This window comes from Suricata suricatta, chromosome 12 (assembly GCF_006229205.1).
Source record: "Suricata suricatta isolate VVHF042 chromosome 12, meerkat_22Aug2017_6uvM2_HiC, whole genome shotgun sequence".
In the NCBI taxonomy this organism is placed as follows: domain Eukaryota; kingdom Metazoa; phylum Chordata; class Mammalia; order Carnivora; family Herpestidae; genus Suricata; species Suricata suricatta.
In genome coordinates this window covers 66,938,421-66,957,914 of record NC_043711.1, presented here as the reverse complement: position 1 = coordinate 66,957,914, position 19,494 = coordinate 66,938,421, and the positions used below count along the sequence as shown (strand labels likewise).

The 19,494-nt window shown below is 38.9% G+C and overlaps 1 protein-coding gene across 1 annotated transcript in view; it reads left to right on the top strand.

Annotated features, from left to right (window-relative positions):
* LOC115274014 (ADP-ribose glycohydrolase MACROD2-like) overlaps positions 1 to 19,494 on the top strand; it is a 1,308,895-nt gene that overhangs the window by 738,502 nt on the left and 550,899 nt on the right. Inside the window, exon 4 of the mRNA XM_029917378.1 lies at positions 16,245 to 16,275. The gene's annotated coding sequence lies outside the window, so the exon portion shown is untranslated. The remainder of the gene's footprint in view (positions 1 to 16,244; positions 16,276 to 19,494) is intronic.

Genomic DNA, 19,494 nt, shown 5'->3' with positions numbered 1-19,494 from the left:
AAGAGGTATAAATAATTATTAGTTGCTCCTACCAGTTGGAGCCTCAAAATACCCTGTAATTTTATTTGTGTTAATGAGTCAAATGATGATTTCAGAACAGAGGTTGAGCAAATTCAAAGGAATTTAATTTTGCATGTGTACTATTGAAAAAACAAGTTGAAATGGTGAAGAAAGATCAAGAAGGAAAGAAAATCCAACCCATTTAATGGAGTTATTTAATACCCTTTTATGTGTAGCCTTTCCATCACACTATTTCTTATCAACCAGTTATAATGTAAGAACTAAAACATCAAAGCATATGGGCTAAGTGAACAAAACATCAGCACAGTTTTGGTTAAAGAAAACCCTTGTCTAAAATGATTTCCATTATGGCTGATTTATCTAGATACATCAATTTTCCAAGGTTGTAGGGCCTCTGTAGACCTCGACTCTGTTTTCCACCTGGAAATTAACAGATCTTGGCACAGACACTGCCCCACTTAAAGTATTAAGACACATCAGAATAAAATTTTAGGCTGCTTAAAGACATAAAATGGACCAACTGAGGTCTCCCCTGATCAGTTCCTTCTTCGGGGAAGCTTAGGAATTATTATGTCTAATGACTTTGCTAGTGGTTCTAGCCTGTGTAATTATGATCCAAATATAACTCTATGTTCATTATACAACTAAATTTCTTATCTGGACAAATGACCCATTTATGAAAGCTCATAAAGTATTGTAGGCAAGTCATTACATACTTAAAAATCTCCCTAGTAAAATGTACCCAAAGATGTTCATATCTGCATTGCTAATAATTTTCCAAAAATATCCCTTACCATAAGTAACTAGAAAATACTGTATATTATTATTCAAGAAGAGAAAAATAGGATAAAGATCCATAATTATAAATAAGTACCTTTCTTTGATTTCATCTAGTGAACATATTAGCATTTTTCTTCTATCATTTCAATTCCCGGATGTGATAGCAGAGTCACCATTACATCAACATAATCTTGCAAGCTTGTGCATTCACTGCAGAATGCAAAATGTCATGACATTTCTTATAGAAATAGGAAACTTTTTTTTTGCAAGTTTTGCTATACATCAAAGGTGAATGAAAAGGAGTCTTAAGATTCCAAGGCATACTAGAATTCTGAGTGGAAGAACCGAAGTGGCCAGACTAAGGGAAATACACCGTAGCTAAAGGAAACAGAAACTTTTGTCTTTGCTTCACCTTATTAACTTCTCTAAAGTTATTGATTATGAAACTAGAGTCCTATGGATATGGCCCAGTGTGGCTCATTAAGGAAGATTCCATCATACCAAATCAAAATAGGGAAAGAGTGGAGGTGGAGGTTGTAGAACGGAAGGAAATACTTCACAGAGAAAACATTTAGAGGTGGTTGGGAAGGGTTATTAAAAAGAGTTCAGGGAATCTTTAATAGAGTTTTAAAAATATATAAATCATTGAGAGATTTATGTTTTAATCTAAAGGCAGGACACAAGAACTTATATGTTTGTGGGTATTTTGTTTTAGGCCTTAATAATCTATGCCTTCTAAGTGTGATCAAATTCTTGAAAGTTTCTCAGATTACTGAATTACAGTTTTTGAGCATAAGTAATTTTCAGAAATTATTCCATAGGATTTTCCTCTCAACTCCAGAAAAAATTTACTTGCAATTTTGACAAGAGGGGACTCCTCAGCTTTTGTCTCAGCCCTCTCCCCTCACCAAGAAAGCACCTGATTTGACTTCCAACTCACCAGGTAGCGTGTTCACAGCTATATATGTACATACATGGGGTTCAGAGCAACCAATTAACCTAGTCAGTATCTTAAGATAGTAATTGGAGACATCACGAGAAGTTGCTTTAGGCCTTACCTAAAGCTATATATATTGCTGGATTTTTTTAATTACAAAATAATGTATTTTTTATTTTGAGCTCTGCTTGGAGTTAAGTTGCCTATTGTTTGCATCAAAACCTTTACTGATGCAAAGGTTAACATGAACAGAGATCAGAAGTGGGAAATTTTAGTGAGTAATAGTCTCAACTCTTGTTACTTAGAGTGGAGTTTAAGATCATCAGCATTAGTATCATCTGGGAATTTGTTACAAATGCAGAAAGTAAGACCTCAGTCCAGACCTATATGCTTTTTAACAAGGTCCCCTAGTGAATTGCCTACACAGTAATGTTTGAGAACTAGTCTAGTCCAATTTCTGGAATACACTGAATATGGATCTAAAATATATTGGGGCACCTGGGCAGCTCAGTCAGATAAGTGTCTGACTTTGGCTCAGTTTATGATCTCGTGGTTTGTGAGTTTGAGCCCCATGTTGGGCAGCATGGGGCCTGCTTGGGATTCTTGCTATCTCCTCTCTCTCTCTGCCTCTCCCCCACTCATGCTGCTTTCTCTTTCTTTCAAAATAAAAAATAAAGTTTTCCAAAAATGTAAAAAATAAAATAAAATGTAGACATGACATGTGCAGATAGAGACAGACAAAATAGTCCCACTGTGAAAGTTGAGATTCTGAAGTTGACATTTCATGCAAGCAGAAAGACAAGGGTATTTGTCATGATGAAAGGAGTCCCATGTTTAAAGGGGAAGTTTTTGGAACAGTGCAGGTGTGGAGGAAAGAGCATGGACTTCATCATCTGTCCTCTTCCTTGTCTGTTACTGTCTTCTGTGTAGCTCTGGAAGCTGTGCTGCTGCTTCAGGTATCTAAGTCTTAAGCGGGAACAATAATTTCCTCCCAGGCTTCTCAAGGTTAGAATTGAGTCAATGTTATCTTGAAAAGTAGAACTTGAAGTGACATTATTCTCTAGTCACCTGCTACTATAAATGTACTCAGACCAACTACATTACCATCACATGGGAGACTGTTAGAAATGCATAATCTCAGCCTGCCCCAGATCTACCTAATCAGAATTTGCATTTGAGAAAGATACTCAGATGAGTGGATGCACACTGAAGTTTGAGAAGCACTGGTTCATGCACTTTCTGAGACAGTGGACTTCCCATCCCAGGGGAAGTTCAGGTGAAGCCTTGTTGAGTCATATCAGAGATGGTAGGGAGGGGTGCCATCCATGGGGTAGCTGGAACAGTGAGCTACCAAGGACAATTGCACCTGTAGGATCCCTGTTATTTTAGCAGAACACTAAAAGCCAGGAAAGTAATGTGAAGAGTGGCCAAAAGGGTCCTTTATAGCTTCTGCAGGTAGGCATGAGCTAGGGATCTCATGATGAAATGTTGGTTGAAAAAGATAGAGGAAACTTGGACAGCTCTTTGTAACATATAGGAAATAAATCTCTAGCAAAGAAGCCTTGCCTAATCATTGGTTTCTTACTGTGTCCTTAAAAACCTTCCTCAATTACATTAAGTGATGTGTGTTGTATTAATGTAGCTATTATTTTCCATGTTGACGATATGCCCCACTTACAGAGAATCCCCAAAAAGAAGACACAATGATATGGAGAGAGAGGAAAATGACAGTGGACAAAAATCCTTTCACACACTTGAAGGGAATGTAATGCTTGGCTATAATAAGTTTCTAAGATAGAGTTACAACCTCTAATGGATGGTTTTCATTTTGTTTGCCTTTAATCAAGATGCAACTGTGATATTGTGGTTAAAAATCAAATCCTTCACTTTGTGAAATTATACTTTAAATGAAGTCAAAGTTAAGCGAACTGGTGGAAGCTAAAAGTATTCATCTCCAAATCAAGAATTGTTCCATCTATCCATTCATCCACCTATCCTTTCATCTTACTATCTTTCATTCATCCATTCATGCATTCATTCATGTGTGACTTTCTTACTGACTCTCTTAGTGCCTCCATTAACTCCTTAAGGATACAAAAGCATGTAGTTTTAACTATTTCTTAGTGAATAATGGGTGAATCACATTCTGTATAAGTTGGTCCTCTCATCCTGATGGTTTTTGCATCTCCCAGCCTTGGAGCCAATTGTGGATACAACTGTGTATACACTGACCCTCAGTGTGTACTTTGAAGGCCAGCTGCCTGCTCCCCTCATTGTTTTTTTTTAATAGTTTATTGTCAAATTGGTTTCCATACAACACCCAGTGCTCTTCCCCATAAGTGCCCTCCTCCATCACCACCACCTCTCTTCCCCTCTCCCCGTTTCCTTTCAACCCTCAGTTCATTTTCAGTATTCAATAGTCTCTCAAGTTTTGCATCCCTCTCTCTCCCCAGCTCTCATTCCCTCTTCCCCTCCCCCTGGTCCTCCATCAGGTTTCTCCTGTTCTCCTGTTAGACCTATGCTGCTCCCTTCTTTGTGGTTCTGGCAGAATTCTGGTTGGATTAATGCAGTGATCACTGGGAAATGTACACAAATAAGTCACATCCTGGGGCCTGAGCTGTCAGACATCTCCTTGCAGAATGGCTGCTCATGTCTTTTTCTTTTTGCTCATTTCCATAATAGACTCCAGTTGATAAAACTCTTCACAGTGATTGATGGCCCACAAAGCATAGCCATTTTCAGGCCATGAGTAGCAAATCTTGAACTTGGAAAATATGACGAAAATCAATTTCCTTTTCCTTTTCCTTTCTTGCTTTCCTTTATTTTAGTCATTCCTACAGGGTACGTCCTTTAGACACCTCTTTCGTAGTCATTATCCCGTAATTAATTCCCTTGTTAAATATAAACTGTGCATTAGGCTTGACTAATGTCTTCCTTTGTGACTAAGGAAAGAAAAATTTATTACCTTTACATATTGACTCATGCTGCATAATCACAACTCATTTTATTTAAAGCCCTTACTCTTTACAAATCACACTGTAGCTTAGGTCCCAGGCAACTATCAATAGAATCTCACCTGATTCTCAAAAATATGAAATGGAATCAAGTGTTTGCATATGTAATTGACTTAAGAAGGGGCTATATTCGTATTGGAAACCGTTTCTTTTCTATATGATGTTTTCAAGTTCACACCATGAAATTATGGGGAGGCTGACATGAAATTGCCCAATTGATGGAGAAAACATGCTGACCTTGTAAGAGATGGAAGAGAGGTGTCAAAATGTCTGCAGGAATAAAAGTTACATATGTGTTGATAATCTGGAAATCTGCTTTCTTTATAACTGGTGTGGTCTGCGACAGAGTAACAAGATAGAAAAGAAAAGACCTTAGCTTATCTTCGTGTGAGACCGTCTGTGCCGGGTATGGAGTGAATGCGGGCTGGGCAACAACGGTCTGGCGCAGCAGTGGGAAACACAAAACAAAACAAAACAAAACCAACCTTGCTCAGGATAAACTAACACAGTGGTTCTCAAAGTGTCCTGATCTTCAGTCATCTGAATAGAACAGAACAACAGTCCCAAAGTGTCCTAAACTTCAGTTACCCTGTTCAGTTAACCTTTCGTTTGATAGCAAATTTATTTAACACTCATGAGATATGCCGGCTAGTGCCCGGATGGGTTTTCATACTGTGTTCTTGCTGATTAAGAGTTCTTCTTCTCCAACCAGTTGTTTCTCAAGGACTGAGCATGCTCAGGATGGACTTTTCACCTGTCTCCAGCTTCTCTCCTGACCTCACCAATTCTATTTTGCACCAGGAAGTACTTAGAATTTTGAGTCAATAACAGCAGGGCATCTGCCTAAGCTTTCCCTCTTGCCCATTGTGTGCCACCCTACCCCATCAAGGGAGAGTAATAATAATGCCTCCTCTCAGTCTTTCACGGTTATTATGAGAGACAGCAAGGCCGAGGTGAAACCATTCTGGAAGCTTTCTTAGGTGGCATCTTTATTCCTATTTGTTATACTAAGCCGCAGGAAGACACAAACCTGAGAGACAGCTGAAGCTTCTAGATACTCTTTTATTTTGTCTATATCAGTGGTCTATCAGTAAATATTTGTTGAATGTGTATTTTCTTTCCTCCTTCTAAAAGCTGTTTGGATTGTTAGTGAGGCCTGGAAGGAGATGTAAGACTGGTGGGCTGGGAAATAGACTCATAGAAAATGTCACCTTGCCATCTAAGTGTGTCAAGGCTTCTGGGTTGTTCCTTTATGAGAACATCTGTGTTCATTCTTTTGTGGTTATTTGTTGTTAATGAGTGTTCCTAATGTTTCTCTAGAAGTGATATCTTCAGCTTTCTAATTCAGAGAGATATTAAGATACAGCTTACTATTAAGAGAATCCAGGGACTGACTCAAAGCTATGTGTTTTGGAATTGTATTGACAAAACTTTACATGGTGCACAATCCGTGTGTGGCCTCGTACTTGGCATGGAAGACCCAGTTCCAGGGCCACCACTTTCTCCCTGAGTTGTCAAATTCTGAATTTCCTCCCAGTTGTATGTCCTTGGGATCCCTTCCTTGGCTCTGATTCAGGTCTCAGTTTTTCAAGTTGTTCATGGCCTTAAGGATGCCCTTTATTCTTTCTTGTGACTTCACAAGGATTGGCTTGTTTTTTGTTTTATGTTTGTTTGGTTGTGTTTTTTTTTTTCTCATTCTTACCAAGACTGACTTCGGATGACCATGTGCTCTATTTCCTTAGAGGTTCTCCCAAATTAACCCTCCAGGTCTATTTTGCATTAATGATTTTACTACCAGTGACATCAAGGTAAATAACAATAACAGATGTCTTGGGTTGGTTTCCCAGAAACAGACTCTGAGGTGAGGATTTGGGGAAAGGGATTTATTAGGAAAATCCCAAGAAAAACTCAGGCGAGATGTGAGGCACTGAGACTGGAAGGGAAGGGTAGACATCAGGTCAAATCCCAGGTGACTGCAAAGTAGTTTCTAGATGATGAATGTCACATGTACATTTTTCTCAGCAGAGTAATGATATTCCAATATTTACAGCCTTCCACTCCCTGCTCATCAGTCATTAATTAAGGGCTAGACCTGGGATTTGACTTCCAGCCTCTTTCTTTTCCAAGTGCGCTAGCAAAATGGGTCTATGATAATTGCTGTGTGAGGCACCAAGGGCAGGGGCATGTGGGCATGGTAAGGGATGGGACACAGAGTCCTGTACAGCCGGGAAGAGGAAAGCTCAAAGGTCCACAAGTCCTATACTTTCAGTGCACTACATCCTCAGTGCTGTGAGCACACAATTCCTCCTTGTCATTTTAGGCCCGTTCTTTATCCAGGAAGTCCCCTCCGTGCAGGCAGTTAGATCTTACCAGTGGTTTTGAGCTGTGGGCCATTCATACTCAAGTGGGTAATTTACTTCTTAGGGGATCTGAAATGATGACTCTTCTCTCAGTTTCCCCTGGCTCTGCCCAGCAAAGGTCACCACAGAGCATTCCCACACACTCCTCACCCCTTGGTGCCAGGGATGTAGCACATGCTTGATACATGTCCTTAATTATAAGGAAGATGGAGAAGGGCTACAAAATTAGAGGTAATTAGATTTTTGAAAAGTCATCATTTTAGTGACTCTTTGTTCCAGTAAGTGCTTTCATATTGCACAAGTGTTTTGCTGTTGATAAGAAGTTTTGGGGGGGGGGTTGTTTTTCTTTTTTTCTTTTTTTAACCTTTGTTTCTTCCCCTTGCTTCTACATAAAGGGAGTTTACAGATGTAGACATTTTGGAACAGAATGAACATTCCTTTGGGTTCAGTGGGTTTATGGTGGCCTGTTCTTGTTTTCACATATGTATAGTTTACAGTAAAACATTCCTACCAGTCACATGGGCAAGCTCGGGCAAAAGGCAAGTTTTTCTCTTTGCTGGTTCTGACATTTTGCATCCTAATAAATTCACTGTGGAACTAATCCAGCTGTCTTCTTGGAAAATATAAAGTTTGGAAGAGGATTGCTACTATTCATAGCTATGTAATAGTTTGTTTTATACTGTGTGGAGTTGTAGTTATAAACATGAAAGCAGCTGGCAATAAATGACTTTATGACAGCTATTTCCAAGGTATAATGAAGAAAACAAAAACAAAGTTATTGCTTATAATTATGGTGCCTGGGTGAGCTTGTACAATGACTTCAAAAACTTCACTGGCCAATTCCATGTGATCTCATTCACAGTCTCCTCTAAATGACCTTGGCCTTCAGGTTTTTTAGCCTTGGAGATGGGAGGTACAGTGATTTGCATTTTCCAGTGCAACCTGTTAAGGAGACAGCATCCTTTTGCTCTGTTCACCTGTGTAATATGGGTTAAAAGTGGAATTAAAGACTTTTCTTTACTATTGAGGAGGTTTCATATTAGAAATACAAATGTTCAGGGGTAGTGTATTGTTAATATTCCTCAAAATTTAAATTTAACCCAATGGTTAAAGAAGTTAATTTCATTTCTAGAAATAGATCCTACTAGAATACTGTTAAGTACATAAAGGCAAGTCAGGAATTTGTATTGCAGGGTTATTTGTTATAGCAAAATTACAAACAACCTACATATTCATCGATGTGGCAGTATTAGATAAACTGGGTAACCATACCATAGAATAGTGTGTAGACTGTACAAACATGAGATGGGTCAGTATGCACAGATATGAAAAGATCACCAAAATCTAGGACATGAAAAAAAGCTAATATCAAAACATCAACCACAATGAATGCTCTATTTGTGTAGAAAAAAATACATGATAATGTTTACATATGCCCTATAACTCAATTGTTTATTCATGCAACCATTCAGATATTTACTGAGTTCTAGGCTACGTTTTAGGTGCTGGTGATACAACAAATAAAACAAAAGTCTTCATGGGAGTTGCATGCCAGTGGGGGGAACTGAAATTGAGGACACAAAGAACAAGCAGACAACTGTGTGTCAGGTGGTGTAGGAGTCATAAAGAGATTCAAAGCAGCCTGAGGGAATAGAGAGTAATTTAGCTAGAGGCCAGAAAGAGCCTCTTTGAGGAGGTGACATTTGATCAGAGATCTAGAAGAAACATGTGCCAGGCAATGAGGACAGCAAGGCCAAAGTCAGTGAAGCAGGATTGTGCTTTGTGTGTTTGGAGAACAAAATGAGGCCAGTGTGGCTGCAACTCTGAGCAAAGGGAAAAATGGAAGGAAAGAAGAGGGGAGAGGAAGCTAGGAGCCAGATCACTGGGAGCTTGAAGGCCTGGACCTCATTCTATTTAAAGTGTGATAGGAAGTGAGTACAGAACTGAGATCAGGAAAAAGACCCAATTTTATTTAGACTTTAAAATGTAAATACATGGAGTGGAATCTGTTCACCATACTATTGATCATGATGGCCTTGGGGGCAGGGTATTCTAGTTTAGTGAGAGGAAGGGAGGGACTTGACTGTAGAAGTTCTCAGTGATTTCTGCCTACACCGGTCTCCTTTGACACTTAGGGAATGTGTTCATACATTATTTGTGTAATTAAGAAATATTAAAGGCAAAACATAGAATCAGTCATTCCTTATGCAATAAATAAATTAATTAATACATCCCTTATTTAGTATTCCTTTCTGTCCTTGAGCAGGTTTGCTTCCTCGGTTTTGTTTGTCCCCATGTATAATAAAAAGGGGTAATACGTTCTTCATCGCAGGATTGTTCATGAGATTGAGTCAGATAATATACATAGATATCTTAGCCCCATGCTTGACACATTGCAGTAATTATTTTTTAACGTTTATTCATTTTTGAGAGAGAGGGAGAGAGACAGAGTGTGAGTGGAGGAGAGGCAGAGAGCGAGGGAGACACAGAATCTGAAGCAGGCTCCAGGCTCTGAGCTGTCAGCACAGAGCCGGACGTGGATCTCAAACTCACAAACCATAAGATCATGACCTGAGCTGAAGTTGGATGCTTACACAACTGAGCCACCAAGGCGCCCCAGCACATTACAGTAATTAAAAAAAGGACAGCTCTTATTTTTGCCATGCTGCCACCTCCCATGTCCAAACACTGTAAAGCATTCGAGATGCTATAAAATTCCCTGTCTCTCTGTTATTTTTATCCTGAGCTATATAATATGACAAAAGACCATTTTATAAAATCATAGAATTACATGGCTGAATTACATGGCTGAATAAAGCATTTAATCCAACTGTGCTCCTTTCATAGACGGAAAAACAGAGGCACTGAAGAGATACACTGGTCGTTCTTGGATTTAGAGTTAATGAATGAGTGACTCTGATCTCTTGATTTCCAATTTAGATTTCTACGGCAACAGTATTTCCCGAATTTTAAACATTCATATTTCAGCTTCTAATATGATAATTTTATAATATTTTAATTAACTCTTTAAGTACTTTTATTTTTAAAGGAAACTATAATATCACCCCAAGTGGAAAACCAGTATTCCTTCTTATAATTCATTATGATAACTTAGAGTTTTAGTATATTTATTTGATTGCTTTTGCCACAGTAATGCTGTGTGACAAACAACCCCAAAATTTAGTGACATAAAACTAAGCATGTCTTCCCTGCTTACACACCTGTGGGTTCACTGGGACACAGCTGCCCTAGGTTGGCTTCAGATTCTTCCTTGTCTCAGCCTCAGGCTTCATGAGCCATGCTCTTCTCATGATTCTCCTCTGAAGTCAGGAGTATAAAAGTTCAACTCTAAATGTCATGTCTACTATTATCCCATTGACCAAACTAAGTCATATGCTCAAGTCTTTCATCAGTGATACAAGGAAAATACATCTCCCCCTAGTAGAACTGCAAATTCACATGGTAAAGCATGTAGGTGGAAGGAGAGATGAAGGCTTGAGAAAAGTAATGGGGATATGTGGTATACCAAAATAATATGTAGACATTACAGTGAAATGAGTAATGACTATCTGTTTGCCACATCAAAATATCTTGCATACTCTTAGAGTCAGGCATATCACAGTTTGAGAAATACTCAAGTACCCTGAATCCTGGATAAGGAGACTGTGGCACTATGCTGATAACCAAACACCTAAAGACAAAGAATGGTACCTGGATGTTCATTGTTTCTAAGATGCTCATTTTCTCATATCCCATATCCTATCTTCTTTGAAAGTAGGATATCTCTTTTAGCCTGGGATGTTTTACAGTCAATCATAGTCGTGGTGGGTTTTTGCTCACTGTACAATGTGTACCATTGGTTATCATTCCAAGTGGACTTACTGGGCAGCTGCAACCTCTTGACTTTCAGTCTGTCAACCAATTAGGGGCCATATGAGGAGGAGGGGTGTGTTTGGATGTTGTCTGAAAACCTTTGTTGGCAGCAAAGAAGGAGTCAGTTTCAAAACTTTCAGAGAAGGAGTTAGAACCCTGGAAGAAAAGTCCAGAGTAAACAGTGGAGCTCTTGTGAAGAACTGGATCAACAAAACCTTTCTTGAGAACACAAGGATAAAACTGTGGAGAACTCTTACCTATGACTCTGTAGTGAAAAGTGATTCAGAAGTATGGGACTCTGAATGTAGACAAGTTTTAGGAAAATATAACCAACTTATCTCATTCTAATCTACTCTTTAGAGCAAGATGTGACTTAAGAAATTATTTAAAAAGTCCAAAATAGCAATTTCAGTCAAGTATACAATAAAAATCTAAATGATAGGAAAACATATGTTATATTTCAACTTATAGAACTTCTTCTTAATGGTACACAAAGTACAACAAAATAATGGTGTTCTTACAATCAATAGCTTTCTCAGTGAAATGGGGTATATAATTAAAAACAGTTAAATGGAAGGTATATCAGGTAATATGCTTTTGCTTGCAAATAATGGAAAATCTAACTAAAACTGACTAAACAATAAGGAAAGTGTTGGCTCAGCAATTGAAAGATTCTCAAGACTGGCAGCACGTTACAGTTAATTTACACCATCAGTTCGCTGATATCAGAACTCTCCATCTCTCCTTGTAGCTAAGGGGGATGTGTGCTACTTAGTTAGGTCAATCAACACCTTCATGTGCAGCTGAGGGTGGAATTAATCCTACCAAGCTGGTAAGGCTATTGCATAAGCAATTGGTAGATGGCAATGAACATGGATAAAGAATAGAGCAAGAAATTCCCACTTTGCAGGAAAGCATAAACCAAGAATCAAGGGGCAGGGAAAAGCAAGGAATGGTTTTGATGTTGGCTTAGGGTTTATTGCCTTAGTTTTGAGGCACTATTAGAATCAAGACAAGGAAAGTGGTGACCCCACCACCTTGCCCTTCCTTGCCCTCAAATGGAGAACTGGAAATAGATATTCAAGAGAATGGGAGGCATAGTCTATATGGCTTGCTATATATATATATGATGGCTATATGCTGGGGCCTGATTAGCATAAAGACTTTTATTCCTGGGGCTTCTGGAAGGAGAATATGGAGCCTTACAAATTAGGCTGGTGATGTCATTCTCCAAGTTCCCCAGGTGACTGCTGAGTTATGTGCACTTGAAACAAACCAGGCTAATTGGCTGGATTTTGGTACAATCTATCATTCGTCCACAGGAGAGGATTTTTGTGGGAGGTGGTTATGTTAAACACAACTTTGAAATAAAGAAATCCCATGCTACTCACCTCTGGTGACACCATTGGAAATTTATTATGGAAAAGAATACAGACTATGTGCTGTAAAATCCCTTAGTTGAGCTCACTTGCTTACCTTCTTTCTCAATCTCTCCCTCTCCTCTCTGTCCTCCCCCCTTTCTTTTTTTTCTCTCTTTCTCTCCGTCTCTCTCTCTCCTCTTCTCTTCTTTCTTCCCTCCCCCTCTCCCTGTCTCTCAATAAAAAGTGATTAATGGAGGAGATTTAGTTTGGATGAATTACAGGCAAAGTTGTTTTACATAAAACAAACTTTTCCCATTATATTGTATTTCCATCTCTGCTTTATCATTGCTTTTTTGTTTGAATTAATGCAATAATATTACCAAAGCCATCCTCCATTACACGACCATTTGCCTTCACATTCAAGGCAACGATGTCATTTTCAGATGAAGCTATTTGTCCTTGTTAAAACAGACAAGGCAGTTGGTACATTCAGACTCAATTACCAAGTTGCATGATTGATTCCAAGATATTGCTGGGAGCTAAAGCAAATGAAAGTTGCCATTAACTGTTCAGTATGTTCTCTTCTGCTAGATCTAATGGGAAAAAGACTCATATAACTGGCTCTAAGAAGGAAATGGAAGGGAGTTGGATCAGTTCCCCAGAAGGCAGACTCTGAGACAGAGATTAGGGTGCAAGATGATTATTTAGGTGTGCGCTGGGGATCCACACCTGGTGAAGAGAGGGGCAAGAAGCAGGAGTGGACAGAGGGAAAGATGAGCTGTGATTCAAGTCCAGTGACGGCCTCGCTGACCCCATGGGGAGCCCTTCTGTGTTGTGCTAGATTAAGCTAAGATGAACCAAGGACTTGCCACTCTGTATTAATTAGTCTTTGGATGTGGACTATCCTTAGTGAAGTAGCCTTTTGCATCTGAGGCAATATCTGGAAAAGTTGATAGTTGGACCCTGTCTGCTGACAGCACCACTGGGGTCTAGACCCCAGGTTCTAGGGCAGTTGTCCTCAACCAGAGATTATTTTGCCCCTAGGGGACATTGAACAATGTCTAGGAATATGTTTTGGATTGTAACTATGGAGGAAGGGGGGGAATGCCACTGGCATCAAGTGGATAGAGTCCGGGGATGCCACCAACGATCTCACAATGTACCACACAGCCCCCAGAACAAAGCATTATCTGGTCCAAAATATCAATAAAGCTGAGACTGGGAAACCCTGCTCTAGGCAACAATTCCTCCCTGGAGGTGGAGCTTAGTGGGCATGCCAGTGCCCACCTCAGGAATCAGCATTAATTGAGATATTACTATCTGTCAGATTCAATGCTCTGTGTTCCTTACTCCTCCTAAGTTTCCCCCAGAACCTTAGGGAATGAGAAATTAGAAATGAGAAGGTGAGTCTCATTTCCTCATTCATTTCCTTTTACTAATGAGGGAACTGATGCTCAGGGAAGTTCCGTAAACTACCCAATATCATGAACTGGAATGACGAGCAGGTGGAATTTGCAGTGGGTTTGCTTGTCGAAAACATCATGGTTGCCTTCTGGCCTCTGCTTGAGAGCTCAATGTCGCAGTACTCAAACCTTTCTTTCTCTTGTGCAATCACAAGATGGGTGATGTTTACATGTTCAGTTCACTCCCATGGAATTTCTGAGGCACGAGCTGTGGCTCATTTCCCTCTACCTCATTTAAAAGGCACAGTGGAACGTGAGTGAACATGGCAGATATGGGAATGACTCTGAATCCTCTCTAATTTATATTTGTATTTTCAAGTAGGCCCTCCCTGAACTCCGAGCCCTTTCTATTAGTATCAAATTGCTTACAGTGAGCATGCAGTTGGTTTTCACACACAGAGAAAGGCCTGTCAGTGGTCTTGGTGAATGCTTTTCAAAAGACGAGAATATTTCCAGGAGAATTTGTTTCACGCTCTCTCTTCGAGTGTTGTGTCCTTGGATGTATTGAATCATTCAGGAACATTCTTCAGATCTTACTGGCACCTTCAGAACCCAAGGAATAAATATGAACTCATTAATTCATTTAAAAAGTAGCTCCTACTCCATTTCAGAAACTGTCCTCTCTTCTTGTTAGAAACAATAGCATTTATGGGGCACCTGGGTCCTCAGTCATTTGAGCATCTGACTTCAGCTCAGGCTCAGGCCATGATCTCACAGTTCTGTTCATGAGTTCAAGACCCACATCAGGCTCTCTGCTGTCAGTGCAGAGCCCCACTTGAGATCCTCTCCTCTCTCTCTCTCTCTTTCTCTCTCTCTCAAAAATAAAAATAAACATAAAAATAAAGAAACAGTAGCGTTTCCTAGTGAAGGAATAGAAAAAAGAAATTTATCATTTTTCAGACATATAGGTGAGCTTACTCTTTCTCAAACAAAATCATATAAGTTGTGACTTTTTAAATAGGACATCCATGTAAAGGTAATAAACATACAGTCTATAAAAATGTTAAGGAAAATAAAATACAGTACACATTTAACCCAAAGATATAAAGAAAAAAAAACAGACCTTGCATCATTATTGAGCTCAGTAATAATGTTCAATATTACAGTCAATGATAGCTGCAGTTCTTAGATTTTGTAGCACACTATCAGTCACATTTTTCATAAATTCCATCATTGACTTCTACAGTACATTTTTATATGGTGAATGCTATCATCTTCATTTTCAACTGAAAAATAAAAAATCCAGAAAGATGAAAACAACTTGATTAAATTTACACAGAGGTACATTGGCAGAGGACATTGCTATGCTCAGCTCATGTTCCCCTGTTAGAGAGCCTAATTTAGAGTTAGCTGTATATTCACATTTGTTCCTACACTCTTTCAGTCAAATTCCTTTTAAATATTGCTAGGTAAAATATGGGCTCTTAGTTTGGGCTGTTATAACAAATTACCATAGACCGAATGGCTTCAACAACAAACATTTATTTCTCACAGTTCTGGAGGTGGGAAGCCTGAGATCTAGATGCCAGCAGATCTGGTAAGCCTGGAGAGGGGCTTGCAGATGGCCGTCTTCTCAACGGAAGGGGAAGAGCAGAGAGTGCTAGCTCTCTTCGCTTCTCATCAGAACTTCAACCCTGTCATGAGGCCTCCACCCTCCCCCTAAATTACTTCCAAAGATTCCACCTGTGGATATCACCACGGTAGGGCTTCAAACTTGAAAGTATCCATCAACATTCATACTGGACCACACTTGTGGGTTAGTTGAAGCCACAGGTTCGCTATAGATGCAAAATTTATTTTATTAAAACATTTACAAAATGTTTTAAACCACTAACATGACCTTTCTTTCTCTCTCTCTCTCTCTCTCAAAATAAATAAAGAAGCATTTAAAAATTATAATATATAATATATTTATATAATAAACTTACATGTTATGTAGTATATGATATAAAATATAGATTATATTTATATTGTATTAAATGTATTATTAATTATTTATATTATATCAGATATTATATACATGTATAATAGACACAAGTCTTCTTAAGAGCAGAGGTAATGATGAAATGTGGCAAAATAATTAGGCAAGTGATGAGATGATTTCTGAATATTTGTTTTAGATATAACATTTAATTGCAGGCTTATATGACTTAATTTCTTATTTATAACTAGGTTTAACAGTTGGTTCATAAGATTCCTGGAAATTTGACAGCTGGCGCTTGGGAGCTGATGTGATTGCTGCTGATAAGGAGAAGTTTACAGTTTTAATATGCCCGTGTCCACAGTGTCTCTTCCTACTGAGTGGGGCTTCAGAGGTCTGAGCATATGAATAGAGGACATCCCATTACCACACAAACAGTAATGAAGTAGATGATTTCAGGTTGGGCCAAGTTTTTCCTTTAAAATTTATTGCTATTTTTGTGGTTTATTTACAGGCATTTCCCTGCATCTCAACCGGCATTTATGGTAAGTGATCTAGCTTTTGATAATGTTTCTATTTCTTTATTTTGTTGTTAAAGGCAAGGCTAAGAGGAAGAATAAGATGTCTTCTGATGGATATAGTTTGCTGTGATTTAAAGAGACTCAAAAGGCAGGTAGAGTCCTACTGAAGACTCTAAACAGTCAATTCAGGAATCCTTTGTGTTCTTGAATTTTGTTGTATTGGATACCACCTGTAATGATTTGATACCCTTTGGCTTAATGTCTTTGGTTAAACAAAATATTTTGCTTTAGTAATATTTGGCCTCTAAAGGGTTTTCTTTCATAAAGTCAGGTTTTTCTTTTATGTGAATCATCATGCATATAAAGTCTAGCATTATCATTATTTTATTGTGAATTATAAAATAATGGAAGTATAATATGTACACACATGTATGTGTCAGTGTATATTTTTAAAAACCCTAAGAAGTGGTTGTTGATAAAAGCAAATTAATTTCTGTAAACTGCAAATATATATTTTTAGTATTGAAGGATTATTTTAAACAGTTATTGCTTCACTTACAAATAGAAGCAAAATGTTCTTATAATCACTTGTTTTCACTAACCTAAATAAAGCTCTCTAAACATTATATTACATACAATGACATTTCCTGATGCTTTTTTCACTCAAGCCATTATTAAATCTGTTTTACAATATTAAGGTAACATGCGGTTTAGTTGTCATTTTAGAGTTTTCTGATCAAGCAAAATTGAGATTAGAGTCTTCTGAACTCAAACTTCTCACATGGAAGCTCTTAACGGAAAATTAAAATATGTACAAATGTAAAGAAATAATTTAAATTCATTACTCTAGGGAAGGGATATCTAGAATGGTGTCAAAGGTAGGAGATTTATTTCTTCTTAATGTGGTATTTCTTTTGAAAATCTTGCTGAGAATAAAATGGAAAATATAGGCCTGAATCAAATTAAATGGAGAAGGAATTGGTCACATCATTTAAGAATTTAAGGCATTCCTTTTTTCCTCTCCAGACTCCATGATAGCCTATGTTTATGGAAGCACAATGGACTGGGCTGGAGGGGGCTAACTGGACCATCTGTGTGATCTCTGTCATGACAGAATATTATTCTCCCTGCCTCACAGATGCCCAGTTAGAGATGTTAAATATCTGCTTAAAGGAAACATTAAATGCAACGTTTAATGGGCAAGAGTTCACATCTCCATTTCACCTTGCCTGGAGCCAAATTAGACATCACTTCAGAAATGGTTCCTCTCTCAAGAATGTTCTCTCATGACAATCCTGATTTTCCTTGACAATAAACAAACAAACATCTAATTGCTTAAAATGACTATTCGTGATTACTTTCTTTTTTTTTAATTTTTCTAATGTTTGTTTATTTTTGAGAGACAGAGAGAGAAAAAGGCGGGGGAGGGGCATAGAGAGAGGGAGACACAGAACCTGAAGCAGACTCCAGGCTCTGAGCTGTTAGTACAGTGCCTGACGCAGGGCTCCAACTCACAAACTGAAAGGTCATGACCTGAGCCAAAATCAGATGCTTAACCAACTGAGCCACCCAGGAGTCCCTCACATCATTACTTTCTCTGTTTATTACCTTGTCGGATTGTTGATGTCTTTTTTTTTCTGAGAATCTATGGCAATGTGCAAAGAATTTCAGGTGAATTTAACCTGGTACACTGAAAAAGGGGAAAGTCAGGAAAAGAAGACAGAAAAGTATAGGAAGATGAGGGTGGACACTTAAATGGAAGGGTCAAGAGAGAATAATAAATACTAAATCAAATCTGAAGTGGCTCAAGGCTAATTTTATTTCCTGAAGGACATAGATTTCTGCTCAGAAGGAGTAATATGGTCCACAATATAACTTGGTCAGTACTCCATTATATTGCATAGGAAGAAACTATTGAACACTGTTGAGTAGGGTCTTGGTAAAGAGTCATAATCACTGGCAGGGGAGGGAGCCACCGGACAAGCTTAGTTGATTTTCACAATGCCAGGTCAAAGCAGATAGTTTTCAAGTCCTGACTAGTCACTTCTTTCCCTCTCTATTTTTATTTTATTTTTTTGGTAACATTTATTTATTTATTTTTAAATATTTTATTGTCAAATTGATTTCCATACAACACCCAGTGCTCTTCCCCATAAGTGTTCTCCTCCATCACCACCACCTCTTCCCCCCCCCCCTTTCCCTTCAACCTTCAGTTCATGGATGGACCTTGAGGGTGTCATGCTAAGCAAAATAAGCCAGACAGAGAGGGACAGAAACCATGTGTTTGCACTCATAGGTCTAACAGGGAAACAGGAGAGACCTAGTGGAGGACCAGGGGGAGGGGAAGAGGGAAACAGAGTTGGGGAGAGAGAGGGATCCCTCTCTATTTTTAAAGTAAGTTTAAAAGTGAGGCTGCTCTCCAGAAATTCAGGTGCCATTTTGTCCTCTGTTAGCCCCACTGGTGCTTGAGGCCTAGACCTATTTTTAGTTCCGTGAGGTCCTGTTTTAGTAAATTTTAGATTACTCCATTTTCTCTCTTAGAGAGAGAGAGGAAGCACAAGCAGGGGAGAGGGACAGAGAGGGAAAGAGGAAGGAGAGAGAGAGAGAGAAAGAGAGAGGGAGAGGGAGAGGGAAAGAGAGAATGAATCTTAGGCAGAATCCACACTTAGCACAGAGCCCTACACGGGGCTTGATCCCACAACCTTAGGATCATGATCAGAGCCAAAATCAAAAGTTGGCACCTCAACCAACTGTGCCACCAGACACCCAGTTACTCCAGTTTCCTTTACTGTGTGGATCCCTTAGCATTTTGCAACTTGGAGTTTAGTTCATATGTCTCTTGTGAAGTCAGCTTTCCTGATTAGTCCTTGATTCTCTATCATACTAGATTAACTTTTCTGAAATACCACTTGGTGCATATTTCCCATCTTCTCGGGAGCCCTTATCATAATTCCATTACTTGCAGGTTAACAGTTACTCTTTCTGGACTGGACAACAGGTATCTTAAGTATCTCCCTAAAGCAGTGCTTTCAAAATGTGTGAAGGGAGGAGTGCTAGGGGTCCTGGGGGGCTTAGTCAGTTAGGCCTCTATCTTCCACTCAGGTCATGATCTCACTGCTCTTGAGTTCGAGCCCCACATAGGGCTCTGTGCTGACAGCTTGGAGCTTGGAGCCTGCTTCAGATTCTGTCTCCATCTCTCTGATCCTTTCCTGCTCTCTATATCTCTCTCTGCCTCTCTCAAAT